We start from the raw sequence: 24,738 nt of genomic DNA, 5'->3' as shown, positions 1-24,738 counted from the left end.
AAGCCTACCAACAAACCTCACCGTAGGTGTGGTCCATGTTAGCACGATTTACAATCTTTACCATATATAAAAGGGGAGGGATTTCGACTCCTTCCACCACCACATGTCAACAAATAATCGTTCCGATCAAAGTACTTGCACTGCTCAAAAAACACACATTCAGGCATAGTGGTAGCGTGCGGAACTAGGGCTCGAAAAAATCTAAAATCTAAATAAGTAGAATATCCCCCTCAACCTAACCCGAACTGGTTTCCTCAAATTTGAGGAATTTGAATCCTTTTCAAAGCCAAATGGGCCAAATTTTTTCCCTTTCAATAAATTTTCAATTTTTTTTTGTTGTGAACAGAAACCAACTTCTAAATTAAAACTAAGTTTTAATGTATTTCCTTCACACCCACAATCCACTACTATGTTTACTCATTACTATAACTCAATGCTTAAGACTACTTTATAGAGTTAAATATCCAACCAAAAGATTGACAAAGCCCAAAAAGACTATCATAGAGTTACAATCAACACAACAATAAAGAACAAATATCACCTTACAATCAACACAACAATAAAGAACAAATATCACCTGTTGCAATAAATCAAGCACTTTTGAGCCAATCGGAGATGCCTAGAGTGGCTCTTAACAACTGACTTTCATAAAATGTTGCAAAATTGAAAACTTAAAACACAGAGATATTTGTAAGAATAATAGGTTTTATATTCATTGCCATGCAAGCTTGAATTTGACCTTTTTGGTAGAAAATTGAGATTCATACTTCCATTTCCTCAAACCGCAAAGGACATTGAAAAGAGATGTTTATAAAAGCACAAAGTAGAACCTAATTTAATTGGCATAAACAAGAGAGTAGGGGAATTGAACCTCATTACCATCAATGATGATGGCTACACTAAGCTCTCTTGGGGGAGGAGAGGAGTAAATACTCTTAGCAAAGCCCAATGGTAGATTGTATTTATTCTTCTTATCCCCCTTTAGAATTAGTAAGGTAGATGAAAAAGAAATAATCAAAAGTAGCAAATAAAAGCAATCGATATACATAGCTTGTTTATTGTAGAATCAAGTTTCATATACCTTGTCACACAAAGAGATGTTATGCACCTTAGCATCCCATAACACAATGCTCTCCTCCAACTCTATTTCAATCAACTTTGAAGGACATTCTATTTTGATATTCAAAAGTGCTTCCAAGTATTGTAACTCCATATTGTCTTACAATTTTGTTTAAATCCTTGTCCGGGCACTAGATACTCTCTCACATATGTTAGCATTAGAACATAATTGCACTAGATCAATTCGACAAATAGTCAAAATATTAGGATATGAGTCTCTCCATATTGCATTGCAAACGATTGAAACTGCAACATCTGGAAGACTAAAATGTACCCAACTAATAGCAGATTGTTACGTGAAACTACCAAATTCACTAATAAAATCATTCTCTTCAATCATAGCAGCATAATTTATAATCTCTATGTTGGAATTAGGGTTGCAGAGAAACACACACAGCTTGGAGAAGATGAAGGAAGCTCAAGGCACACAATAGAAAGTGTGTTACTTAGTATGCAATGGAAAGATAGATAGACCTAGAGTGATGGGCGTATATACAATGCTCGGGGGAAAAAACCTCCTAGAGAGGGAAAAAATGCCCCGGTGGTCCTAGTGTGTTCAAACACATCACTACCACATGTATATGGTAACAAATCCCCCCCTGGAGTGATGCGGTGAACGAGAGCTGGCACATGAGTAAAGGGAAGTGCCATGCCCTGAGGACATGATCAGTCCATAAAGGGGAGTAAGCCCAAAACCTTTGCGGAAAGATTCAAGCTTCTCACAAGATAATGCCTTTGTGAAAAGATCTGCAAGGTTGTCCTGTGTTGGCACATAAGCCAAGTTGATCTCTCCTGCTGAGAGCCTCTCCCTGACATAGTGGTAATGCACCTCAATGTGCTTTGTGCAAGCATGAAAAACTAGGTTCCTTGCAACTGCCAATATGCTCTCACCGTCAGTGTAGATGGTGTGGCAGTGTCCTGTCCAACACCCAAATCAGCCATAAGGCATTTGAGCCATACACACTCAACCGTAGCTTTGAAGACTGCACTGTACTCATCCTCACAACTCGAAGTGGCCACAGTAGGTTGCTTCTTGCTCAACCATGATACACATGAACTGCCAAGCATGAAACAAAAACCACTTGTGGACACTCGCGTGTCAAAACAAAGAGCCCAATTTGAGTCCAAAAAAGCATGTAAGTCTGGCGGCAATGATCCCCTCTTAGGATAAAACAAGCCAAGATGTAAAGTGCCACTAAGGTAGCCGAAAATCCTCTTGACAGCCTGCCAATGCTTAGACCCTGGGATATGCATAAATCTGCTGATCTGTGAGACTGCAAACTGAATATCTGGCCTCGTGTTGCATACATAAATGAGGCAGCCAATAGCAGTTTGGTAAAGAGTGACATCAATAGGATCGCCATCATCATGTAGACTCAACTTCAAACCTGTTTCCATGGGAGTGGCAATAGGTTTGCAATCTTCAAGTCCAAACTTACATAGCAATGTCTCTATGTAACTTTTTTGACACAAGGAAATACCACCATCACACTACTTAAACTGTATACCCAAGTAATGATGCAACACCCCCAAATCTTTCATCTCAAAAGTAGCATTCAAATCAGCCTTAAATTCAGCAATATGTCTCTCATTTGGTCCAGTGATCAGCAAATCATCAACATAAAGAACCACGATGAGAAATACATCACCCTCATGCTTTACATACAATGTGCTTTCTGTTGGACTGTTACGAAAGCCTTGTTTGACCAAATGAGTGTCAGCTTTCTCATACCAAGCACGAGGAGATTGCTTCAACCCATACAAAGCCTTGTTACATTTGCACACTTTGTCCTCTTGTCCGTTTATGACAAAACCGCGAGGCTGTGTTACATAAACTTCCTCAAATATGTCACCATTCAAGAAAGCAGTAACAATGTCTGATTGATGTACATCCCAACGAAAATGAGCTGCCAATGCACACAGTAGTCATACGACAAGTGGGACCAAAAGTCTCTTCATAATCTACGCCTTTTTGCTGTGCATAACCCTTTGCAACAAGTCAAGACTTATGGCGATCAATCTCACCATCCGGCTTGCGTTTCAACTTGTAAAACCACTTGGTACCAATGGACTTTTTGGCAGGAGGCAAATCACATAAAGTCCATGTGTCATTTTCTATTAGTGCATCATATTTTGATTGCATAGCAGCCATCCAATTTTCTGAATTCTATGCTTCAACAAAAGACAGAGGCTACTCAACATCATGTAAGCTAGACACAGCCAAAGCATAACAATCTGATGCATAAGATGCATGGCGAGAGCCAGAACAAGTACGACTAGACAAAGGTGAATCCAATTGACTGTCACACAAAGTGTGCACCAGCCATTTTGGCATACCTCTAGCCTGCTCATTTTCAACCCTTTCCTCATCAAGTACATCATGTACATCAGCCTCAGTACCCCCATAAGATGTACATTTGCCTCATTGAAATTTACATTCAAACTTACACCACTAAAAAGAGGAAACAAAATGTCATAAATATCCTGTGAGCTTACATTACTGTCTCTAGTACATGACAACAAGGGCTGAACAGAATCTTCCATAAACACTACATCTTGTGAAACCAGAATACGCTTTGTTTGCAGATGATACAACGTGTAACCTTTGCTTTCAGCAAAATAACCAACAAAAATAAATTTGACAGCCTTATCATCCAATTTTTTGTGTTGTGTTTGTGGCACCAAAGCATATGCCAAACAACCAAAAACACGCATGTGCTCAATAGAAGGCTTTCTATCATGCCATGTTTCATATGGAGTAATAGACTGTAAAGCTTTCGTAGGACACCTCTTTAGTACATAAGTGGAACACATGATGGCCTTAAGCCAAAAAGAATGCGGAAAAAGCTTGACTTTTAACCATACATCGTGTCATTTTTCTAAGTGACCTGTTTTTCCTCTCAGCAACACCATTTTTCTGAGGTGTATTAGGCACTGTACATTGGTGTTTTATCCCATGACTAGCTAGAAATGCATTGAATTCATGAGACATATACTCCCCCCCTCAATCGGAACGGAGGATTCCCATAGTACATTTTGTGAAATTTTCAGTCATAGCCAGAAATTGTTTGAAGCAAATAAAAACTTTGGACTTCTGTTTTAGTGGAAATATCCATGCATGCCTAGAGTAATCATCAACGAAAGTCACAAAGTAAAGGTAATTGCCCAAGGATGGAGTTTGCATGGGCCCACAAACATCACTATGCACAAGCTGCAACCTGCATATGGCCCGGATTGAACAATCCTTTGGAAACTTAGAACGCTACATCTTACTCAAAATATAGCGTTCAAAAACATGTTTGACAGGTGCTTCAAGAGGCGGCAAAGATGCAACCATATCAAATTTCTGCAAACGCAGCAAACTGGCAAAATTCAGATGACCAAAATGTGCATGCCAAAGTTTTGCATCTAAAATAGCCCTTGAATCTACAACATCATTTGCAAAATTTTTTCCACACTTGTCATACAAAGTGAGCTTATACAGCCCACATCACAAAAGGCCAGATGCAACAATTTCATCACCAAAACTGAGATCATGAACTGTATATTTATCATCCACAAATTTGACTACAAGTCCAAGTCTAGCAAGTGCGGATACAGACAAGAGATTCTTCTTGATCCTAGGTACATAAAGTGCATCAAAAATTGTGAAGGAACTTCCATTTGCCGCAGTAAGCACAATATTTCCAACTCCCTAAACCGGATAAGAGGCATTGTTGGCACAAGTGACTGAATTTCCATGAGGGATAGACTCGAGAGAGGTAAACAATTCACGATGTGAGGTAATATGCTTTGTAGCACCACTATCGAAATACCACACATGTGAATCTGCAGCAACTGACAAGCATGCATCATGGAGAACAAGATTGTAAGTGCACTTTGCGCTAAAAGCCCATTCTACATCAACATCAGCAATACAATCTACTTTCACAAAAGACTCAACAATGGCTGCATTTGTAGTGGAACCAGCATTTGCAGTGGAACCACCCTCTTTCTTCTTAGCCTCTTTGGCCTTCAACTTAGGACACGACTTGATCAAGTGATCATTGGCTTTACAATAATGGCAACGCATCTTCTTTTTGCCCTTATCACTAGAATTGCCAGACGAAGTGCTGCCAGCAGAAGCATTAGGAACATAATTTTTGCCACTCGCAGCAGAACCATAAGAAGTGGCTACATTGCTGTTACCACCCTTTCTTTGAGAAGTAATAAAAGCCTGTTCAATTGCACGCTGCCTAGTCCTATTTTTTTTGTAAAGTGACTTGCAATAGCAATGTGCATAATGCATCAAACTTGACAACTTCAGGATTTCCTTGGGTCATCAGTCTCCAAGTACTAGCAAAAGTCTAGTTGGAATCTGGTAAGGCATCAAGAACAATCTGCACAAGGGAACTGTCTAAAATGACTTCACCTGCAGAAATAAGTTTCTCACTAATACCCTTGACACCAGTAAGGAAAGTGTCCATATCATCTTCCTCATGCATAATCTTCGACTCCAGCTCTTTACGCAACAAAGCAATTTTAGCCTCATTGCGGCTTGCATAAAGACCTGCTAGAATATCCCAAGCCTGTTTTGCAGATTTTACTGAATGGATGTGAGGAAAAATGGTGCGCTTCATAGACAACGCAATCAATGCATGAGCCTGCGCATCCTTTACATCCCAACGAGCTTGTTCTGTCATAGGCAAGACAATTCTAATAGCAACAATCCTTGCAGCAAGACCTGCAATATCCTCAACATCGCCTACATCCTCAGAACCAGGACGTACATCAATGCCCTACACAATATTCCAGACGCCCTTTGACACAAGAACGTGTTGCATCATATAAGCCCACATAGGGTAATTGTCCCCATCCAACCTGTCCTCAACAGCAAACATCTTGAACACATCTGTGTTGTTGTCAGCCATGGTAAATGCTGCACGTGATGTGAAAACTGCCCAAAAAGAGGAGAAACGGAGCGGGAACAACACGTGCTATATAGCACAAACCGTAGAAGACTGTAAGGCACCTGTTATGCAAAAATTTGCACTGACATAAATTCTCCTCAAAATGACAAAATTGCCTGTGTGTGTAGACCTGCCTGTAGTGGAGATGGAAGCCAAAATGAGCCCGAAATGCGAACGCTTGCCAAAGCTCACTGAAATCGGAGAAGGTGAGCAAGCGTGTGGTGGAGCAGCTGGCGACTAAGCCCGGGAGGACGTAACCTAGTCTGATAACAATTGTTGGAATTAGGGTTGCAGAGAAACACGCACAGCTTGGAGAAGACGAAGGAAGCTCAAGGCACACAATAGAGAGTGTGTTACTTAGTATGCAATGGAAGATAGATAGCCCTAGAGTGATGGGCGTATATACAATCTCGGGGGAAAAAACCTCCTAGAGAGGGAAAAAATGCCCCGGCGGTCCTAGTGTGTTCACACACATCACTACCACATGTATATGGTAACACTCCAGTGCATTCATTTTACCATAAAAGGAAGCTATTTCTTTTTCCTCTAACTTACCATACTCTTGTAGATCTTTCTCTAATACTAGATGTTTAACTAAAACTAAAATACCTAGCTTAGCCAAAATGAAACTGTCAGCAAAACGTTCTTGAAGAGAGGTGATAACCTTCTTCGAAAAATACTTGAAACTCTAAAGCACGTAATAGATCCATGCCAAAGATATCTTTCTATATCTCAATATCAAGAACCATTTTTCCATGAATAGCTCCTCGCGAGTAAAAGAAAAAACCTTTATCTGGCCCGTATTCTCGCAAAAACATAGAACCACTTGCATCAAGAATAAGTTCATTCTGATCAACATCGGGAGTATCAATGTGATACTATTGAATTAAATTGATCTCTTTTTGAATGATTGTAGACATGGTAATAATATCTACAAATTCATTCTGAAATAACGTACTGACTATAGATATACCTTTCAGAATGTGTGCTAACAAAAAAAAGACGACAAACTTTTTCAAACTTAGAAGATCAATAAAAAGAGTTGGAGCTTTTCCTTTTGTCTCCAATAGACACTACAACAAAAAAGAGGGCCTTCGACGCAGGTTTTGACGCACCCCGCCAAAAAAATCATCAATATACGCGTCCCTACAAAAACATCGCTATATGCCTCGATATACGTGTCGAAAGGTAATATTATTGACGCATATTTCGACGGGCTTAGCGACGCATATAGTGATGGGGGCTTTTCACAAGCCAAGCTCCCATACCCCTCTTCTCTCATCCCCACCCCATGAAAACCCCCTCTTAGGGAGGGAGTGATAAAAGGCATTCGAAAAAGTAAGAAAAAAATAAGGTATGATTATGTAAATATATAATAAAGGTAAAATAGGCCACCTCATGCCTGCGGGGTAGCCCATCCCCACCTTGCCTCCTTTTTCTTCACTGTTGCCCCGCCGGGTGTCCCTTTTCCTCTCCTCCACTCAAAAGGTCAACCCCCTCTCTCTTCCCCTTGTCCTTTCTCCTTTCTCTCTCCCCTCAAGCTACCCCACCTCTCACCAATAATGCATTATAACTCACCAATAATGCACCCTAACTCACATGCAACTTACCCTATCTTCCAAAATAGTATACCCCACCCCCTCTTTCTCTCTCCTATCATATCCCATGACCCAAATACCCCCCTCTCTCTCTAAAGGGCGCCATGTCTCTTGTCTTGTAGCTAAATAACCTCCCCCACACTCACACACACTCAGTTTCACTGAAAAAGGTGCCCACAGACCCATCCCCACCCGGTGGTTACTTGATTTTTCTTGTGTTCACACACATCTGCACATAGATTCACCTCTCAACACACTCCCCTCTCTCCCCTCTTGTAATTACTTTATTATCCATGTCACCTCTCACTTTTTTTTCATCAACCCATCTCTCTCTCTTAGTCTCTCTCTCATGAGACTGCTATTCTGGCACATATACACACAGCCAGACATGTGCGGCCCACAGTCACATGGCCTATGTAGATAATGATTTCTTCATTTCTAAATTCTAGAATTTCTCCCCCATCCTCCCCTATATAAAGAGGGGTCACCATCACACTAAAGACACAGAAAACATCACCAAAGAACACACTATGCACTATGTGTGCCTAGTGCACACACACACACCCACACCATCACTATCACCGCAATCACCATGCTCGTCTTGAGCATGACCTCTACACCCTTGGGTTATGGAAGATGAAGGGAAACTAAATGAAGGATGATGGCCATAACCCTCGTGCGAGTCTTCGCCATCAACTCCCACCTATCCGCCATGTGCTCTACCACGCTCTCCCTTCTCATTCCCCTACCCTATGCTCCCCATTTCATCGCCTTATTCTCTAAATAAAGCTTGAGGTTTTGTGAGTATGTTTTCTTGCAATGTTTTGCCCATGTGAGGTGTGCGGAATCGCCACCTAGTCTTGTGTTTGGAGTGAGCTTGTGTACGTGTGAAGGGTGTGCGGATTCGCCATCCTTTTGTGGTGCTTAAGTACTAAGCCGCTATACCCTCTCTCTCTCTCTCTCTCTCTCTCACTTGATCTCATTCCCTTTCCTCTTCATCATTACTCCCAAGCATCCATCTCTCTTGGATGAAAACTTTGTTATGGTGGTGTGTTGTTTGCGTCCTAGCCGCTGAAGCTAGGTGGTGCCCCCTGTTTTCTTTACCGTGACAGGCTTGAGGCGTGCCATTCGGTCCCCGGTGTTTTAGAGGCCGTCGGGGTTCGGGGTTCGCTTTGCTCCCGTCATTTGGTGCCCCCACTGAGGATCTTTTCATGAAACCCTTCAGTTTACAAGACTGAAACCCTTAAACTATTGTGAATGGATGAATGGCTAGCAGGATTTGCTAATTGGACGACAGAAGAAGAAGAGCTCCAAGCACAACTAGACGAACTCCGCATCTCCATCGAAGCTCGAGTGCCAGGCATAACGGTAATCGATTTGCAGTGTGAGAGTCAACCAACACGCCAAACCCAGTGGATATACATAGGCCAAGTGCCAAGAAGAAGAAGGAGAATGTCGAAACCATGTCCGCAACCTACAACCAACCCACAACAACAAACTGGAAGGAGCTCTACACAAAAGAGAATAACCACTATTCTACTTTGAGAATCGGGTAACTCAAGTCACCGAGGTAATTATCACAGTCAGTTTTCAAGTCGCACCTGAAGCTGCAGCACAGATAACGGAATCATTGGCTCACTCTCTCACTAGAGAAACTAGGGATCTACTGAGTTTGTTTCAGGAAAGAACACCACCCTCTCCCACAAGCTTGGACAGTGACTAAGCACCTTTAAGCTTCACATGAATAAGTACAACCTACCTCAAGATAGATCACACATACCAACACGTGTACGCTCAATCAAGGTAATACTGGATTTGAAGGCTCACTACCAGCACGTTATTGACACCATCCTGGGTGGGGAGCGATTTTTTGAGGTTCTGGCATCAGATCAACCATTTGTCTTACCTTTGGTACAAGGCAATGTACCGTTTGAAGTTTTAATCTATGTCCTAGTATAAGAGGGTATACACGCCTCCTTGTAAAGAAGAAAAAAACTTTTGCAAGTTAAGCAGTGTGTCTTTCTAGCTCTCTTTCAGTAATCATGGCAAGTGTAGCATTTCCAACATTTAAAGGAAAGAAGGGGGAGGATTTGGTAACAGACTTCCTAGATGACTTTGAAGTAGCATGTGTAGTGAGCAATAAAGATACGGATGAATCTCGGGTTAGAATCTTTAAGCATCTCATGAAGCTAGAAGCTAGATCATGGTACAATGCACTTCCACAAGAAACCAAGGATGACTGGGAACCCTTAAAAACCGCTTTTAAGAGGCGCTTTGGGGGAGGTACCACTTCAGAAAAGTTGTGGGACAAGTTGAGAGACTTGAAGCAGGAGGGTCTTTTAGAATATGCCACCTATGAGTCCAAATTTGTGGATTTGTGGGAACGGTGGGTTGAGTCATTGGCAAGGGGGGAAGCTGCACCCGATTTCCTAAAAAAAAATCGGTTCACGCATGGCTTATGGCCGCTTCTCAAGCAGAAGGTGAAAGGTAGATTCCCGGCTACGTACGAGTTAGCTGTTGAGATTGCTCACCTTAAGGACAAGAAGCTGCGAATGAAAGCCAAAGAAACCGAGTCAACAGAAGCAGGAACATCACGTCGACCAGCAACTACGACAACCACCATACCACCACCACTGGCTCTTGGGATAAGAGATGACCAACAAGATATGTTGGCCCATATTACTGACCAACTGCAGAATTTATCTGTCCACTTAATACAGCAAGGGAGGAGTCAAGAAAGAGATCAAGACCATGGAAGAGCATGACGACAAAACAGGGAGTATCATTGCTACAACTGCGGAGAAGACGGTCACGGTATGTACTACTGTCCCAAACCACGACAAAACTATAATAGAGGAGGTAGGAGGAACCAATTGTCACCCCCTAGAGAAAGAAAACCCCCACCCCGAGCACCACCCCCACCAACACAAATTCTACGTCCACCCCAGACACCACTACAAGCATCCATCCCACCTCTTCCACCAGCCCCACCACCTGATCGCCCTGTAAACATCATAAGGCTAGAAGAGAAAGGAAAAGCCGTAGTAGTGGATCCACCCAGAGCAAACGAGAGGGACAAGGGTAAGGAGAAGGTAACCTTTTTAGAACCACTTGAGGCCATGACTGTGAAAAGAGCTAGGAGGGAGAAGGCTACACAATCAGATGATGAGAGAAGCATGAGAGGAGGAACTAGCAAGAGGCCATCCAGGCCACAACGGAAATTGGGCATCACCGACTTCCAGCTAGGGGAAAGTTCTAAGCCCTATGACCTAACATTGGATGTGGCAGAGCAAGGACCGAAGATTACATGGCCACAGCTGCTACATCTTGTACCTAAAGTAAGGCGACAATGGTCTAAAATGGTAAGTACAAGACGCTCCAAAACAAAGGTAGCCGGAGCAATTTCGGGATGCAACATGGATGACATCCTTCCAATTGTAGACGTAAACATAAAAGGAAAGAGGGTTGGAAACACCTACATTGATGGAGGTGCACAAATCTGTGTAATGAGCGAAGCTATGATACTTTGATTAGGGCTCGAGGTTGACAGGCCGTCTCCATGCAAGGCAAAGATGGAAAACAACGCAAAAGTAAAGTGTGTGGGTGTGGTAAGTGCCGTGAAAATCAAAGCTTTCCACACTGAGGTAGAGGTAGATGTTTTTGTGATGCCTACTAAGGGGGAGGGCTATCCACTAATTTTGGGAAGGCCATGGTTGATGGCCATGAAGGCAAAACAGGACTGGGGTACTGGCCTTCTACGCATGACCGGTAAGAAAGGGGAGACAATCTACTACGACATGAGGATTGGCAAGCAGAAGCAAATGAATCTGGAAACATCGGCAGATGAAACCACTAGCGAATCTTCCAGTTCTGAGGAGGAGACCACATCCACCGACGAAAGTGACAGTTCCATTGATGTGATGGGTATCATTATGAAGGATCCACAAAGGGTAAGCACAACTGGTGATCCATCACCAAAAGGGCAACCCAATGAAGAGGAGAGAAAATCACCTGGCCTAGGAGGAAGTAGGTTGAAGGGTATGTTGTCTACGGAATTAACACTTGAGGAGAAAGATAGTTTTTTGCAAATGTTGATGGGATTTCCTAACTTGTTCATTGACAACTATGAAAGAATCACAGGCATTACACTGGTGGAACATTATATTAAGCTGAAGGAAGGGGTAAAACCACTTGTGCAAAAGCTGCGACGATTGGGGGTCATACAAGAAAAGGCACTCTTGGCCGAGGTAAGGAAACTGCTGGAGGCGGGATTCATCTATCCTGTAGAAAACTCAGAATGGGTGTCACCCGCAGTGGTGACGCCTAAAAAGAATGGTAAGTGGAGGGTCTGTGTTGACTACAAACCACTAAATGCAGCTACAAAGAGAGACCACTTTCCTCTCCCTTTCTTGGATGAAATTCTGAATGAAGTAGCGGGTTTTGAATGCTATACCGTCCGTGATGGTTAATCTGGATACTTTCAAATACGCATAGCCTTGGAAGATCAGCTAAAAACCACTTTTATCACGCCATGGGGTTGTTTTGCATACAGGGTTATGCCATTTGGTCTCACAAATGCACCTGCCACATTCCAAAGATATGTCACATATGTTTTTCAACCGTTCTTTGGAACATCCATAAGAGTGTTCATTGATGATTTTTGTATATATAGCTCTCGTATTTCACATTTAGAAAAGGTAACTGAAGGTTTGGCCAGGTTGCAGAGCCTAGGTGGGCAATTAAAGGTGGATAAATGCCACATTGGGGAGAGTAAAGTCATTCTACTAGGCCATGAAATTTCAGCAAAAGGTATCAACGCCGACCCAAGTAAGGTGTCCGCACTCATAGCCCTACCTTCACCAACGACCGCACGCCAACTGGTTTCTTTTCTACAGAAGGTGAGGTACTTAAGTAGATTCATACATCTACTATCACAACTTGTTCTACCACTGCAACAACTCACTCAAAGATCAACTTTCACTTGGGACGAGGAAAGCGAACATCACTACAACAAGGTAAAGGAGGTCTTAGCCACTCTGCCAACTATCTCACCACCTAAGTGGGATGAAAAATTCTATGTCACCTCAATGCTTCATATGTTGAGTATGGAGCCTGATTTACCCTTGTAATTTTCTGCGGTAAAAGTGCACATTTGTAAGGCCCCCATTATGAGGAGAAGCCATTGTGCGTGAAGGAAAATCACTCACTGGAAACCAAAATTTTCACGGACAAGAATCAGGGGCAACTTTAGAGGCCTCGGCGGCGGAGGCCCCAGAGACCTTTTTTTTTGCCAGAATATTCCTTTTCGCCGGAATATTATGGCCGGACAGCGGCCGAAAAGTGGTAGGAAAACAACCGGTCGGTTGGCCGGTGGTCGGAAGTCAATGGCCGGTGGCCGATGGCCGAATTCAATGGCCGGTGGCCGAATTCAAAAGCGGACTTGTCTTCTCAAGGGTGGCCACACATGGGCGGATTGGAGGGTCAGATTTGGACTTATTCGCACAAGGGCGGCTACACATGGCTGTCTCTCATAAGAGAGGGCAGCCCTTTTGGCCTATAAAAGGAGGCCATTTCTACACACATTTCATAGTGTGAAGTTGATGCAACAAGGTGAGTGTGAGGTGGTGAGAGTGAAGCAAGGCGGGAGCTCTATCAAGGGTTTAATCCCTTTGTAAACTACTTCTTCTTTTGAAGTGCTAAAGCCATTGAGTGGCTGCTTTCCCGTGGACGTAGCCCACATTGGGTGAACCACGTATATCATGTGTACTCTCTCTCTCTCTCTCTCTCTCTCTCTCTCTCTCTCTACTCTATAATCTATTGTGTGTGAAATCTATCTCTCTCCATTAAGTAATCTACTAAAAAATCTATTTAGCTACCTCTTATTTCCTAACAACTGGTATCAGAGCAAGGTTTTCTCGTAGCTAAATTATCTCAAGGAAAGGATTCCTTGAATTGAGTGGGAGTTATGGCGGAGGAAGGGAAGCTCAAGATTGAGAAGTTCAACGGCAAAAACTACCAACATTGGAAGATGCAGATTGAAGACTATCTCTACTAGAAGGACCTCTATTTGCCACTAGGCGGTCTTGCAAAGAAGCCCACAACAATGGCAGATGAAGCATGGATTGTCCTTGATCGAAAGGCACTGGGAACAATCCGGTTAAGCTTGGCGTCAACGGTGGCCTTCAATGTTTCGGAGATGAAGACCACGGAGGACTTGATGAAGTCACTTGACGACTTCTACGAGAAACCATCGGCATCCAATAAGGTATTTCTTATGAAGCGCTTGTTCAATCTAAAGATGGCAGAGAATGGTTCAGTTGCAGAACACCTAAATGACTTTAACACAAACATAAGTCAACTTCGATCAGTGAAAATCAATTTCGATGACGAAGTGCGAGCTCTCCTTATACTATCATCTCTACCGGATAGTTGGGACAGCCTTGTGATGGCTCTAAGTAATTCTATCTCTGGCACAAATACTCTTAAGTTTGATGATGTTGTGGGTGTTCTCCTAAGCGAGGAAATGAGAAGGAGAAGCGCAGGAGAATCATCAAGTACTGCACTATCAGTGGAAACAAGAGGAAGGCCTAAGGAGAGGTTCAAAAACCAAAAGGGTCGTGATCGCTCAAGGTGGAGCAAGTCATGCACAAAGTCAGTTCTTGAATGTTGGAACTGCGACAAGAAGGGCCACGTCAAGAAGGATTTCTGGTCCAAGAAGAAGAAGGAGACAGAGTCTCAAGACAACAAGCCAACATCGGAGGCCAATGTGGCAGGTAAAGTAGAGCAAGATGCTCTAATTCTCTCATAAGACAATGTGTCTAATTCCTGGTTAGTAGATTCCGGGGCTTCATTCCATGCGACACCACACAAGCAACATTTCCAAGACTACACCAAAGGTAATTTTGGGTATGTATACTTGGGAGATGATGAAGCTTGTGAGATTGTCGGCAAAGGTACAGTTTCTGTCAAAACTGCTAACGGAAATGAATGGAAGCTTAAGGATGTTAGGCATGTTCCTTCTCTTCGCAAAAATTTGATCTCTACAGGACAATTGGACGATGAAGGTCACAACATTGCATTCGGAAACAAACGGTGGAAGATCTCAAAGGGATCTTTGGTGGTTGCCAAGGGAGAAAAAGTCGATACACTTTACTTGTGTACTGTTAGCACGCAACCTTCAGCTTGTGCAGCAACTACAGAAGTTGACAGTGCGGTGTGGCACTACCGACTTGGGCATATGAGTGCCAAAGGAATGCAAATCCTTCAAACAAAGAAGCTTCTACCAGGTGTGAAAGAAGTGGACTTAGAGTTCTGTGAAGATTGTGTTTATGGTAAACAAAAGAGGGTAAAATTTCAAAAATCAAGAAATGAAAGAAAAAATAAAAAACTTGAGTTGGTTCATTCTGATGTTTGGGGTCCTGCAAGTACACCATCACTTGGTGGCTCATTGTACTATGTAACATTCATAGACGATGCGACTAGAAAAACATGGGTTTATGCCATGAAGAATAAATCCGATGTATTTTCCATATTTCAAAGGTGGAAAGCCTTTGTTGAGAATGAAACAAGTACGAAGGTTAAATGCCTCAGATATGACAATGGAGGCGAATATTGCAGCCAAGCTTTTGAAAGATTTTGTGCTAGCAATGGCATTTGGAGGCAAAGGACAACCCCAAGGACACCTCAACAAAATGGGATTTCGGAAAGGATGAACAGGACAATCATGGAACGAGCACGAAGCATGCGGCTACATGCAGGCCTACCGCTTCAGCTTTGGGCGGAAGCTGTAAGTACGTCTGTGTACTTAATCAATCGGTCACCCTCAACGGCATTGGATGGGGGAGTTCCAGAAGAGGCATGGACAGGTAAACTGGTGAATTATGCATTTCTCAAAGTGTTTGGGTGTGAGGCTTTCATGCACATAGATAGAAGCCTAAGATCAAAGCTAGATGCAAAGTCCAAAAAGTGTTTCTTCATTGGCTATGGAGAAGGAGACTTTGGGTATTGCCTATGGAATCCTGAAGATGGTAAAATCTTAAGGAGTAGGGATATAATTTTTAATGAACAAAATATGTACAAAGATTACTTGGAAAGAAAACAAACAAAAGAAACAGGTGATGAGTACTTGGAGCTTGAGGACGGTGAAGACTCAAGGACTGCAAACGGTGACAATGTGCAACAACGTCAACCAAATGAGGAGCCTCAACCTATTCCCCAAAGATCTACAAGAGCAAGTAGACCTCCAGAAAGGTTTGTTCCTTCCTTCAACCATCTCTTGATCTCAGATTCTGGAGAGCCGGAATAATACGAAGAAGCTATGCAACATGAATCCAAAGAAGAATGGACGAAGAGCATGCAAGTGGAGATGGAATCACTACATCGCAACCAAACATGGGAGTTGGTTGAGTTGCCTAAAGGTAAGCGGGCACTTCAAAACAAATGGGTGTACAAACTGAAGGAAGAAGAAGGTGGGAAGAAAAGGTACAAGTCTAGGCTTGTGGTAAAAGGTTTTTCTCAAAAGAAAGGTATTGACTTCAATAAAATATTTTCTCCTTTTGTAAAAATGAACTCAATTAAGCTTGTCTTAAGCCTTGTGGCTGCTCATGATCTAAATCTCGAGCAAATGGATGTAAATACGGCATTCCCTCACGGTGACTTAGAGGAGGAAATCTACATGCTTCAACCAAGGGGGTATGAAGTAAAAGGTAAGGAGAAAATGGTTTGCAGATTAAAGAAGAGCTTGTATGGTTTAAAGCAAGCATCAAGACAATGGTACTTGAAGTTTGATCGATGGATGTTGGATCATGGATTCACAAGATGCAACTCGGATCACTGCGTCTACACGAAGAATTTGGGAGATGGGAAATTCATCATCCTAATGTTGTATGTTGATGACATGTTGATTGCAAGTGCTAACATGCAGGACATCAAAGACCTAAAAGAGGAGCTGTCCAAATCTTTTTCAATGAAAGATTTAGGTGCTGCAAAGAGGATACTTGGTATGAAAATATCAAGGGACAGGACGAAGAAGACAATAAAGCTATCTCAAGAAGATTACATCAAGAAGGTACTAGAAAGGTTTGCAATGCAAAATGCAAAACCAGTTTCTACACCTTTGGCTGGTCATTTTAAACTAACGAAGGATATGTGTCCAAAGACACAAGAGGAGATAGCCTATATGTCTAAAGTTCCATATGCTGCAGGGGTAGGTTCTCTAATGTATGCTATGGTCTGGACAAGGCCAGACATTGCACATGCAGTGGGAGTTGTGAGTAGGTTCATGGACAACCCAGGTAAAGAGCATTGGCAAGCTGTGAAGTGGATACTTAGGTATCTAAAAGGGACAACAACAAATGCTTTGTATTTTGGAGGAATTGATATTTTTCTAGAAGGGTATGCTGATGCAGATATGGTAGGTGACAAAGATACTCGAAGGAGCACTACTGGCTATGTGTTCACGGTTGGAGGCAGAGCAGTAAGCTGGGCTTCAAAGCTACAGAAAGTGGTTTCACTTTCTATCACGGAAGCAGAGTATGTAGCAATGACGGAGGCAAGCAAAGAAATTCTGTGGCTTCACAGATTCTTAGAAGAGCTTGGATTCAAACAAGACAATTGTGTCTTGTACAGTGATAGACAAAGCGCTATCCATCTTGCGAAGAACTCAGCCTTTCATTCAAGGACAAAGCACATTGAGGTGAGATATCACTTCATACGCACTCTTTTGGAAGAGGGACAACTAAAGCTAGGAAAGGTGCATACAAGTGAAAATCCTGCACACATGTTTACAAAGGTGGTCAACAAGGAGAAGTTGAGCTTTTGCTCATCTTCAATCGACATTCAAGGATAAGAAGCCAGAATGTAAAGTGGTCACAGGTTTGGTTTGGAGATCAGTCTCCAAGTGGGAGATTGTTAAGTATGGAGCGTGATTTACCCTTGTAATTTTCTGTGGTAAAAGCGCACATTTGTAAGGCCCCCATTATGAGGAGAAGCCATCGTGTATGAAGGAAAATCACTCACTGGAGTTATGTTGTAGTGAGAATGACATTAAGAGAAGAATAAACCTTGAATATTACAGATGCACGACTTAGCCACCTGACATCAAATGTATGTTCATATCTCAAGAATAGGCACGCCAAATCCTTTTGAGTAGTCCTTAACTCGTCAAGCCTCTTGTTAGAGTGATTAAAATGTGTGGCAATCAAATTAACAAGCTTCTCTAATGTTATTTCAATCTCAAAAATCTTTGCAACAGAAGAGACAACCAAAAATTTGTCCTATGTGTAACACAATGAATAGATGTTAGAAATGGATTTATATGTTTTTCAAAAAGCGTCGAAACATCATTCCTTGACCCTGTCATGGTCTAACACCCATCAAAACCAAAATCAATTAGCTTTGAAATATCAAAATCATTTGTTTTTAGCTCATCAAGGATGGCATTAAAGATAGATCTAGCAGTTCCATCACCTACACAAACTATGCCATAAAATCTATAGGTGGGAATGCAATCATCAATAAGGTAGGGCAAATAGATAATCAAGCATCCATGCTTAATAATATCATTAGACTCATCAATCAAGACACCAAATAAAGGACTTCTAAACACTTTTTTTAAGGTGGAGTCCATGAGACACTTACCAATACAATAAACCATCTCCACACAAGCCTTTCATCATTATACAAGGATGTGGAATATGGAAATCGACAATCTTGCAAAAGAGAAATCATGTCAGGATATTCAAAAAATGCATAATTCTTCTTTGCCATATGATAGGCAACCCTAAAAAGAGTAAAGAGAGACTATTTGAAGTTCTTTGCCTTCTTCATGTTGTTTTGAATGTTGTCCATTCCTTCTAAGAGGAAAGCATCCATCACATTCACATGACTATTTCACATGACAGTCAGTTCGACAATAAGCTTTTAAGTTACTTACCTTAAAATTAAATGAACCATCTCTTGAATAGGCACTATGGTGATGAGGATATTTTAAGCAAAACTTACAATACAATTTAGCTTCTTCTTTGTTGTATACGAGCCAGTCAAACTTTTGTAACTAGAAATATTGGAAAGAAGCATGTGCCTCAATCCTTCTTTCCAATTCTAACATACTGCTAAATACAATGAAGAAATTTCATCAGTAGAAACCATCTTTGGTAAGTTAGATGAATCTCCTTTCGTTTTATTGGAGTTTATCTTAGAAGGTTCAAGTCCTACCTTGAAGAAGCGTATTTTGTCATTTCTTATTATCTTTTTCACCCCCTTTATTACCCTTTTTGGAATTAATTAAGTCCATTTAAAATAGGCTATAACAACCACACCAACACAAAAAAATTAGTTTAGGTTTCCAATTGCCTAAATCTTTAAGCACGAGGATTTTCAATTGTATGAAAGTAATATGTAGCAAGAGGAAAAACTAGGAACATGTTTACCAGATTTACTAGCTCATGAATCAAGGTGGGTTGCCCAAGAACAAGCTGCGACAAGATTTGTGCTATTTACTAATCAAGTTTTCTCCAAAAATGATGTTTTTCTCTACTCTCCTTTTATCTTTTCTAAGAAGCTTGGAAAGGCAGTCCGCACGGTATGATGGCTCGCAAGTACACACCCTTTTGCCGTACCCTGTCCTTGTCCAATTTCAATGAATAGAAGCCTCTGAGCTCTTGAGTCTCTTCCTTTTCAAAGCAGTAGCAAGCCTTCGCCCTCAAAGGCTCAACCCTCGAGTCTCAATGCTCACAAAATTCTAGCCGTTGTGCAACACAAGGCTCGGAGATCAAGAAAACATCGAATTTGAATTTCAAAAACCAGTCACAATTCACTAGTTTGTTGTGCATGTGCTGTTACGGAATTGGACTTGTAACATGGAAAGTAGCAAAATTAAAGTAACTATAGTGATCATTTCTAAGAGAATAAAGAGAAGAATTGATGATAGATAGCAACATATTCATGATACCATAATTAGCTTGACATGAACAATACTTTGCAAGAGAGAGAATTAGAGAATTTGACAACAGTTGAGGACCGGATTTACTTCCTCAACTGAATTTACTTGGAGCTGGTCCCCCCCCCAAAAGTATTTTAATTATAGATTCTCCCATAATGAGAGACTTGGTACATTACAAGCTTTGTGTTCCTTAATACCTAATGGATGCAATGAAGATAGAAAGATTCATGCATCAAAATTATTTCCTTAATCAACTTAATGAAAGCATTAACTTGTCCTCGGTCTCAGTCCCAAGACCTCAAACACCTTCAAAGGTGGAGAGAGCTAGCAGGGAATGAGGGTAGGGAAGAGTAAGAAGAAGTAACATACGAGAAATAGTACCTTCCTCACCATATAATACTCTTGTAGATTATCTTAGCATAGTAATATAGATGGTAGATAAGATGAGCATGCCATTGAAGCTTGGCTCTTGGTTGGATTTTCATTCCATAGCCAAGAGTTGTTGGTGTAGGCTCTCAACTTCTCAAGCTTGGAGAAGGAAATGGAGTTCTTTGATTCACACCATCAAAGTGTGTGTGTGTGTGTGTGTGAGAATGAGAATAAGGATGTCCAAATCAGTCCCCCACCTCTCATGCTTGGTTGACCTCTCTCTCTCTCTCTCTCTCTCTCTCTCTCTCTCTCTCTCTCTCTCTCTCTCTCTCTCTCTCTCTTGTATTGTTTAATTATATCATTTGGACAAGTGTCCTCTTTTCCCTCTTTGAGAGAAAGAGCTTAATTATTTATTTAAATGCATCTAAATTCTCACTGGACCCCTTTAAAGCCTATCCAATAGGATTCAAGCACATCATGAGGGAAAAATGGGGAGGATCTTGACATGAGTCTTTAATGCCTTTTAAGAGACCATGTTTGAAATGAACACTTAAAGCACCTTACTCATTTAAGCATGACAACATTTTATGCCTCTTGAGAGATCATGCTTGATTTGAACACTTCAAGCACCTTAGTAATTTAAGCATGACAAGCACCTCAAGCTTGGGCAAGGTTCCCACAAACACCTTAAGCACCTTAATCAGCAAGCACGACAAGCAACTCAAGCTTGGGTAGGGTTCCCACCTCAAGGTCAGCCCCAACTTGCTTAAGATCCTAGGTCTAAGGACTTTTAACACTAACCTTTGGAGGTCTTTAATAAAGCTAACCCTAAGGTCTTATAAGCTCCATTATATGCACATATCTATATTCTACCTCTTGTTCCCATTCATCTCTCCCATATTAAATGATCAGTTCAATATGAAAAAGTCTTTTTGGAATATATATATATATATTAGATTTTATGACATTACCTCTCTCTTGAAACCGTAGTTGTCCTCGACTATGAGGTAGAAGAGATAAATTCTTAGTTCATTAGTCTATGTTTTTTAGCGGGTAGAGGATCCCTTTTTACCCTACAAAATCATTCCAGAATGGATGACTAGTCCATTTGGTGCTTGGGAGACTTAGCATCCACAAGCATGTCTGCTATTTAGTCCATATCATACTCCCAAAGTAGAGTGCCAAATTTTACTTGGCGTTTGAGTGATGTTGTCATAACACAAACATGATTCTAAGCATGCATATTATTTAAATTTGTGCACAAAATAGCATTATCCTTATAAGACAAAAACATTGTTCATTTAGAAAGCATTTACATTTGCTTACTCTAGTATAGCATTGTAAGTATTGACAAGGTTCCAACTATCCTTAAGCTGTGTTCCCTGCATCCATTTAGATCTTCAAAAGGATAGTTTTTAAATTTAATAAGATACAGTCAGATAATATTACCATGTCTTAGTACCTTTTCTTCGTGTCAAAGAATTGATTTGGGTTGTAGCACCTCTTCTTGATATTCTATCTTTGGTGGATCCTCAATTATTGGTTCTTCTGGTGGCTCGCCTTTGTAAGGCTTGCGTAGGCTCACATGAAAAGCATTATGAGTGAGCCAATGGTTGGGAAACTTGAGTTGATAGGCCATTTCATTGATTGATTTTAAAATTTGGAAAGGACCCTAGTATTTTTTTTGCTAACTTAGCATAATACTTTTGGTGGCCCGTAGGATTTTTGCCCGTAGTTTGGCTCAATCGAGCCCTGGGAAACTTGAGTAGGACCCAATCATTTTCCTTGAAGGCTAAGGCCCTTTTGTGCTTGTCAGCAGCAACCTTTTGTCTTTGTTGCGAGATGGATATAGGCTCCTTAATCTTTTGAAAATATTCTTGTAGGTCTTGACTATACTCATAAGCGGCAAAGATCTTCCCATGTACCTTAAGTAACAAGGGACTTTGAGGTCTTCCCTCAATAATTTCAAAAGGAGCCTTCCTTGTAGTGGTATGGATAGTGTTATTGTACGCATACTCTACAAGAGGTAAGTACTTCTCCCATTGGGCACATTGATCTACTTTTGTAACATTATTCTTGAGTAGATCGAGAATCTTAAGGTTGGCGATTTCACTTTGGCCATCCATTTGTGGGTGATAGGCCGAAGATAATTTTAGCCATGTACCTAGATTCTCAAAGAGACCCTTCTAGAAATTACTAGTCATTCAAGGATCTCTATCCGACACTATTGATGTTGGCAATCCATGGTGTTTAAAAATTTGGGATATGAAGAGGGTTGCCATTTGGTGTGCCTTGATAGTCATTTTGACAGGTATGAAATGTGCTTGTTTGCTAAACCTATCAAATATTGTCCATATTCCCATGGATAGACTTGCGAAATTCAAAGATAAAATCCATGGATATACTCTTTCATGGTGAATTATGAATTGGCAATGGATGGAGTAATCTAGGTTGCTTCCCCCTATCATACTTGGTCTTTTTGGCATACCACACATTTGGAAACATACTCTTGTATGCCCACTTTCATGGTCGGCCAATAGAAATACGTCTTTACTCCTTGAAGAGTAGGTTGAATCCCTCTATGCCCCACATATGGAGGAGCGTGGGACTCATATTTTACTTTCTTGCGAAGAGAGTAACACATAGCCAATTTCCATGGAGAAGATAACCATCCTGCAAAGTGAATGGTTCTTATTTCTTCCCTAAGGCAAGGGCTAAAATTACATCTTTAAAATCGGGGTAAGTAGCATACTCATCTATCAAGGACTTTAGTGATCTGTTTGTAGGATGAATGGAGTCCCCAAAAGGTAGTGCTTTCATGTATCAAGGGCATGTAGGAAAACTAGTAGATCCTTTTCGTAGATGCCCATGACACGCTCATTGGAATTGAGTCTTCGACTATCATATGCTATGGCATGCCCTCCTTGAAGCAAGACTACTCCAAGGCAATCTCCACAAGCATCACATTCAACCTCAAATGGTTTTGAGAGGTCCACAAGCGTAAGCACAGGTTGAGAGGTAAGATTTTCTTTAAGCTTATGAAAAGCATTTTACTCCTTGGTAGACCATATGTACTTAAGGTTCTTCTTTGTCAAGTCATGTAATGGTCCCGCTATTTGGGAGAACTTAGCTATGAAGCATCTATAGTATATGCACACATACCAATAAAGCTTCATAGCTCATGTAGATTACCTCTAACTTTGCATACCGATACCATCTTGAGAGATAATTTGACCTAAGTATTGAATCTCCTAAAGGAAAAAATCATCCTTCTTTGGCATTAGGGCCAAAAATGTCTAAAAAAGGGCTGTTTGGTAATCCATGGATTAAGAAATAGGCCAATACTCACTTGACACGTATACAAAAGTATGGCATTCCTATCTCCTCTAGCTTGAGCTTTTGTGCTTCCACTTTAGCGGAAAACGTCTAGATGTCACTTTCATTTGGCTAAATTGCCTATATTTGAGGGCGTTCCTGTTATTTTTGATGTATAACATCATATTCTGGGCCTGATGTACAAGTGCTCTTTTCTGTTTAATATTGTACAATACTAAGCTAGAAGATACGAAATCTTTCTTTTCAAACAGTGATGATGACGCCTATTAATAACATCATATTCTGGGCCTGATGTACAAGTGCTCTTTTCTATTTAATATTGTACAATATTAAGCTAGAAGATACGAAATCTTTCTTTTCAAACACTGATGATGACGCCTATTAATGACTATTCCGTATTTTTTTTAATGTCTACTTTTCACTTAGCCTCTACTTCTAAGCACCGCATCAAGAGCTTGCACTCAGCACCTGCGTACATAATATCTACATCAACATGGGACCACACCTAAAGACATCCTTTCTCACATTGTTTTGAATCAATGACCACACTGTGCGATTGTGGCTTGATTGAACTACACTCTACCCCCACTCGCCCCGTTTCGTTAGTGTACCCACATCGTGCGCAAAAGGACTCAATGAATTTTTCACTCCTCCTCCTATTGCACCGGTCCAGCTCTTGCCCATAGTGCTCTTGTCATGTGTGAGCTTGTCACCCTCCTATCGTGTTGTTCTAGCTCTGCGGCCACACCACATAAGAAACTTGAATTACCTTGTTAATTGGATTCCTAATGTTTTTCTAAATCATGTACAAAAGTACTTAGAGACTTTGACACTCCCCATATTGAATTTTAACTCCTGCCCACACTGCGCGAAGAGGGCATCATACAGCTTGTCACTCCCCCCCTCATCGCGTCGTTCTGGCTCCATGCACACACCATGCACATAAATCTTGAGTGACCTTATTATTTGGACTATTTTTCTAAATCATGTGCAAAAGCGCTCAAAGACTTTGACACTCCCCATGTTGCATCATTTCAGCTCTTGCCCACACCGCGTGAACAGGGCAACATGCAAGTTGTCACTACCCCCCTCATCGCGTCGTTCTGGTTCCATTTTAGCTCTTGCCCACACCGCTAGCTCTTGCCCACACCGCGCGAAGAGGGCATCATGCAGGTTGTCACTACCCCCCTCATCGTGTCGTTCTGGTTCCATGCAAGCACCATAAAAAAAATCTTGAGTGACCTTATTATTTGGACTTATTTTTCTAAACCATGTGCAAAAGCGCTAAAACACTTTGACACTCGCCATGTTGCATTATTTTTGCTCCTACCCAGACCGCGCGAAGAGGGCATCATACAGCTTGTCACTCCCCCCTCATCGCGTCGTTCTGGTTGCATGCACACACCATGCAAAAAAATATTGAGTG

At 41.4% G+C, this 24,738-nt stretch overlaps 1 pseudogene; it reads right to left on the bottom strand.

Annotated features, from left to right (window-relative positions):
* Positions 1-590: 590 nt before the first annotated feature.
* LOC147421771 (uncharacterized) lies at positions 591-18,433 on the bottom strand (annotated as a pseudogene).
* Positions 18,434-24,738: the final 6,305 nt, after the last annotated feature.

This window comes from Adiantum capillus-veneris, chromosome 27, assembly GCF_014529385.1.
Source record: "Adiantum capillus-veneris isolate H3 chromosome 27, ASM1452938v2, whole genome shotgun sequence".
NCBI lineage: Eukaryota > Viridiplantae > Streptophyta > Polypodiopsida > Polypodiales > Pteridaceae > Adiantum > Adiantum capillus-veneris.
The sequence above is the reverse complement of the archived record's forward strand: the minus strand, read 5'-3'. Positions and strand labels throughout refer to the sequence as shown.